Source organism: Amblyomma maculatum, chromosome 8 (assembly GCF_055883805.1).
Source record: "Amblyomma maculatum isolate TAMU_Amacu chromosome 8, ASM5588380v1, whole genome shotgun sequence".
In the NCBI taxonomy this organism is placed as follows: Eukaryota; Metazoa; Arthropoda; class Arachnida; order Ixodida; family Ixodidae; genus Amblyomma; species Amblyomma maculatum.
This window is the reverse complement of record NC_139351.1, coordinates 54,564,844-54,570,542: the sequence shown is the minus strand read 5'-3', so window position 1 is coordinate 54,570,542 and position 5,699 is coordinate 54,564,844.

Below are 5,699 nucleotides of genomic sequence, written 5' to 3'. Positions count from 1 at the left end.
ACTGTTGCCAATCTCATTAATCTTCTGACTCTTATGGCTACTGTGTAGGTTACTATAGACCTGTCCGGCTACTTTGATTATCTTGTCCATATTAGTGAGAACATTGCCCGTCTTGTCCGTTAACGAATACATCTAATGTTTGCGGCTTCCTAATTCCGTCTTCACAGCTTTAAGGCTGCCACCAATCATAAGAGTATGCCCCATTTCCTCTCTGGTATACCTTCTTATATATAACACGCATATATCAGAAGATAAAGATTTAGCACCAAAATGTTTCCGTCATAGTGTGAGTTATCAGCTTATGTGGACTACATTTTTTTCCTACCCCAGAAGAAAACCGACAAAATAAAAGAAAAGCCTTCCCACCACAACGGTACTCCGTCAGCGTGCCAAGGCGGGACTATAAAACACCGTTCTGTTTCCTCAGCAGTGCCAAATTGTTTTTTCTACAAAAACTGTAGGCGGGTTTGCAAATTCGGGATTTAAACTTCATTCATGAAGCGAATATTAAATTTAGGCTAACCTTTCAAAAACTGTTTACGAATAGAAAATAGAATGCGCTCACTACCTCACCTACAATAAACGCCCGCAGTTCTATTCATTTGCCTAAGATGCTCCGTATTTTTTAACAGCTCGGCTTTTTGTAACCGGGGCACCTATACATGACGTCTATCAACGCACATAAATAAGGATGTTTGGTACGTATGAATACATATGCGCGAACTATCAGATTTCGGTGCTGCCCTTTTACGGGCCTATGCTGACTACGCTAGGATTAGGTTCATCGAAAACTCTGCAGAGGGTGAGTTATATTAATTTACCAGTTTACTGAAAAGAAAACAACCTTCTCAAAGCTCATTTGCATGCATCGAAAGGTGCATGTTCTACGCATTCTTTCAAAATACGCAGACTCGGGTGCGAGCGTAAACGCACAAATGAACGCACCTTCTGCCGCCGAACATACGCACTTATATTTTATTACCTGAGCCAAATTAAAAGATTGAGAGGCGCGACTAGAGTCTGCTCATTATCGATTCTCGCGCCGCCTGGTTACCACGTTTGTTTTTAGCTGAGAGAGGCATAAGAAAAACCTTTTACTGTGTGACTTACAACTTTAACATGCCGTCCAGTGCCAAAAACTAAATACATGCAGGGAATGTATTGCGACACACTGAAGACTATAACACATCAAACTCAGCATACACGGTAAGGTAATTTCAATTACCTTGAGGAGTTCTCATATCAGTACCTCACTGGGTTGGGCAAATGGCCGCGGATAATCTCCCCCAGTAGGAATCAATTCGCGAATAATTATGTGAGCCGGTCGTCAGTTTGCATGAACGCGATACATGAGTTTATGTTTTCGTAGATAATACCTTAAAAAATTTATCAGTTAATTATAAGTGGATTATACTCATAATTCCAAGTGCATCCGAGCCCCAGAATACCGGTCGCGAATTAGTTGCCAGAGGCATCCCAGCCCGCAATTAAACGTAAACTTTCACGTCACATTTGCAAGATGTGCAATAAAAAATGTCGTTTTCTATTGCGCTTTCTCTGTGAAAAGCTAAAGGCTCTAACTAATCAATTGTCTAAACACGTATGCTTGCCATCTTTCCACAAAATTTTTTTCTTTGTGTCGTCTTTTTTCCCAAACCTTAAAAAGAAACTCGCCGACCACAAGTCAAAACACTCCGTAGTCCGCTACTTTCCGGCGTCCCAGTACTTTTACTTCCGTCGTCGCACAATTGGCAAGTATCCAAACCAGGAAGGCTACAATATCGATGAGAGTCTTCGACCCCGTCCTGTGTCTCTCCTATCTCAGCCATCAATCTTTGCAAGGAAAAAGGAAGAAGCGGGCAGATCGTACATGTCCCGAAATGTGCATTTGTAGCTTGGGCAGAAAAAAGATAGTTTCTTCACTGTACTCGAAAAAAAAAATAATTTATGACCTCTTCCTGCCTTGGAACTCGTGATGCGGTAAAGTTGTTGCTTACGCGTTACGAGCGTGGAACCGCAGAACGCAAATGCGCGAGCGTTGACCCCGGCATCTATCTTTGGCTACCAAAGCGATCGGTCTTAGAGACATAGCTCCTAGCACGCAACTAAATGGTCACGCAATAATTTTGGGCTGGTAAGATGAACGGCTTCAAGCGAGCAGCGCATAGCGGTTTCAAATAATAAAATCTTCATCACATGCACATATGTCGCCTCGTTCCCTAGCTCTGTTAATGTAGATCTGCATAATACGCCGCGTAAAGCTACGCCCCCGCAGCTTGCTTGATGCTCTCGCTGCCGGTCCATCAGCGCGCTCACACTGTACGTAAGGTGTGCAGTGACGTGCACTTGTGTATACGAGAAACTTCTGCTCCTTACGCGTCTTGTATAGACTGCTGTTTTTATTTATTCGCCTCCAATGATACGACTACGACAGCAACTCACATTACCTCCTACCACTATTTCTCACTCTAAAGCTCGCCTTCAATGGAATGCACCGTCCGAGCTTTCAATTATTTGAGCCACTGGCTTCACTTTACTTGTTTGTTGATGGTAATTTCCGTGAAGCCTGTTGCACATGTTCCTGCTTGAAACAATGCACAAGAAAAAAATGAGTCATAATTTTTCAAGCTAGTCAAGGCTCGCGCTTCGACGCTTTCAAATATTTTCAAATAGCTAATAATCTTTCGCTCTGGGGTTCTTACATGAATCAAAAGAGCTGCGTAGAACATATCAAAGATCGTGCATATTTTAGATGCTTAGAGAGGACGAAAATACTGTCTAGTTGATTGGCATCCACGAGGAGAAACATTTAGAAGATGGGAAAGGAAATTGCTCCTTGCTAAAAGCATAAGTTGGGAGCTGAGCAGCCCATGATTATATGTTTCCCAGCTCGAACGGCTGATGTACTGCGCTGTTGCTGCAGGACATCAAGAAAATGATAGAGATATTCACTAATGGAATGGCAATTTTGCAGACGGTATTTATTAATAATATTATTATAATTATTGTTATCTGTGTAAAAAGAGTAAGTAAACAGCCGTCGTTGAAAAAACAGTTCCCGAGGTTCTCATTTATTTCGCCACTATTTTAGTCCCCAGATGCGTAGTGGTTTTTGAATACCCGGTTCCATCACCAGCTTTCTGTCTGTTTATTCAATTCCAGACTTATATTTAGAAATTATTTTAGAGCTTAAGGGCCGAGAAAAACATTTTATATTCATTGTTACCCTGGCTGGTGGCCGCAAACTATAAGTGTGCGAAGTGACAACTGCAATTTACTGCCCTAGCAAGTCTTCACTGAACAGGACATCAACGTTCCATTTAACGAAACCTTCATCTTCTTTTTGAGAGGAACTGCTTGCAGTGCAAGAGGCGATACGCTCTGTGACCGTCATTCCCATGCCTCCCACTGTACTGCCCGTATTGTTATATGGACTGATGCCCTCCAGGCACTGCAGAATCTAAGGTGCAGCTTGTAAAGAGAAATAAGTAAATTTCTTCGCCTTTATGTGAGGTTTATCTCGTCAACTGGCCTATCAAACTGAGTATTGTGCAGCGGCGGTTTAAGAAAAGAACCTAGGGGCACCTGAATCACCGAACTGCGGTGAGACGAAAGACTCTATCGCGCTGTGCTCTGAAGGCCTCGACTACGGCACCTTTTTCTCTCCGTTTTACTCCCAGATTCGTGATGACGCGATAGCGTAAGCTACCAGGCAACATATACAGCCCTGATTTAACCAAGCAGTATGAACGTGCCTGCTTGGCATGAGGACGACGTGAATGGAAGTGCCTTGGCAGGTTGATTCTGATATAACCCTCCCATATGAGGGGATTGGCCGCTCCTGCCACTCGAAATGTCAGAAAGTCCTACGTTCAGTTAGTGCTCGGACATGTCAGCTGCCAGCTACCGCCTCCCAAGTAACGAAAGCGTTAGGAAGAACGAACACGATCCTCGAGCATGAGCCATTAAAGGTTATCGCCTTAATATCCTTGCTGCAGGGGATATCAGCTCAGTTCAGTCGTTCAGTCGTGTCCGACTCTTTGTGACCCTATGGACCATGTCACGCCACGCTTTCCGGTCTCTCACTATCTTCCTAACATCACATAACTTCATCTGCAGCGCCTCGAGGATGCCATCTAACCATCGCGTTCGCTGCCTACCACTTCTCCGGCGACCCTCAACCTTTCCTAATATCAAATCTTTCTCCAGCGACTCCTCTCTTCTCATCAGATGACCAAAGTAGCTGAGCTTTAACTTTAGAATTTGACCCTGCAATGAACAGTCAGGGCTTATGGTCGACAATATCGACTGATTTGATCTTCTGGCAGTTCAAGGAACTCTCAAGAGTCTTCGCCAGCACTACAATTCAAACGCGTCAATTCTTCGGCGGTCAGCCTTTTTCACAGTCCAACTCTCGCATCCATACATCACAACTGGAAAGACCATAGGACCAGTTATATGGATCTTGGTTGGCAGACTAATGTCTCTGCTCTTTACTAGGTGGTCAAGGCTAACCATTGCTCTCTTTCCCAGAAGCAAGCGTCTCCTAATTTCATGGCTGCAGTCTCCTTCCGAGGTAATCTTGGAGCCCAAGAACAGAAAATCTGTCACAGCTTCCACTTCTTGTCCATTGATGCTCCAGGACTTGATAGGGCAAGACGCTATGATCTTTGTCTTTTTAATGTCCAGTTTAAGCCCAAACTTCTCACTCTCTTCTTGTACGCGCATCAGAAGTCTCTTGAGTTCCACTTCACTTTCTACCATTAAAGTGGTACCATCCGCATATCTAAGGGGATATACCCCTGGAATGCACGGTACTAGTGATATCCGGAATGCAAGAGATTAGTAACTTTACCCTAGAATTTGTTTAATAGCCTGTAAGAGAAAGAATGTCAGGACAATAAAAGTCACAAATTGTACCTAATACTTCTTTCAGATATATTTCAGTGATAAGCCTGCATGCCGAGCATTGCATTGAAATTAGGATTGTTCAGCTACGTCATATCGTTTACACGATAAATATTTCAGCTTTGATAAATATTCGCTGTGACTCTTCCTGTATTGTTTTATGCAATAGGAACGCGTCTTTTATATCGAGAAATATAAATTAGGACAAACATAAAAATAGCGAGCTCACCCTCACATGCTCATAAGACGCTTGAATCGTATGCCAATATGTGACCCTGTATCTGCATAGCAGACTCACGAATTCCTTGTTGCAACCTCGAAACCATCCATAAAAGATGGTACTGCCGCAGACGAACGGCAGCGAGACCTTCCAGAGATGTCGCAACAACCTTCTCGTTGCCTTTTGTTTGAGGACACGAAAGGGCTCACTCGACCACAAGAGATATTTCTCAACAAAGCAATAACAAACGCTGCTTACACACCGCACATACTTGACAAGTGGTTTCTCCGAAGACACGAAACACTCAAACACAACATATGCACGCACTGTCAGGAACAGTGTACAGCAGACCTAGAACATCTTATGTGGCAATGTCCATCGTTTTCACAAGGAAGAAACAAAATTACGCATATTTCACACGACGACATGCCCACATTAGCAGGTCAGGTTATATCAAGCACCGAAATACAACACTCCATTGCTACATACGGCAGTGAGAGCGGCCTGCTTCGAGTAGTGTGAGAGAGGTCGACTTAGAGCGCGAAGATCGGCCGCATGGCAAGCAACAAGC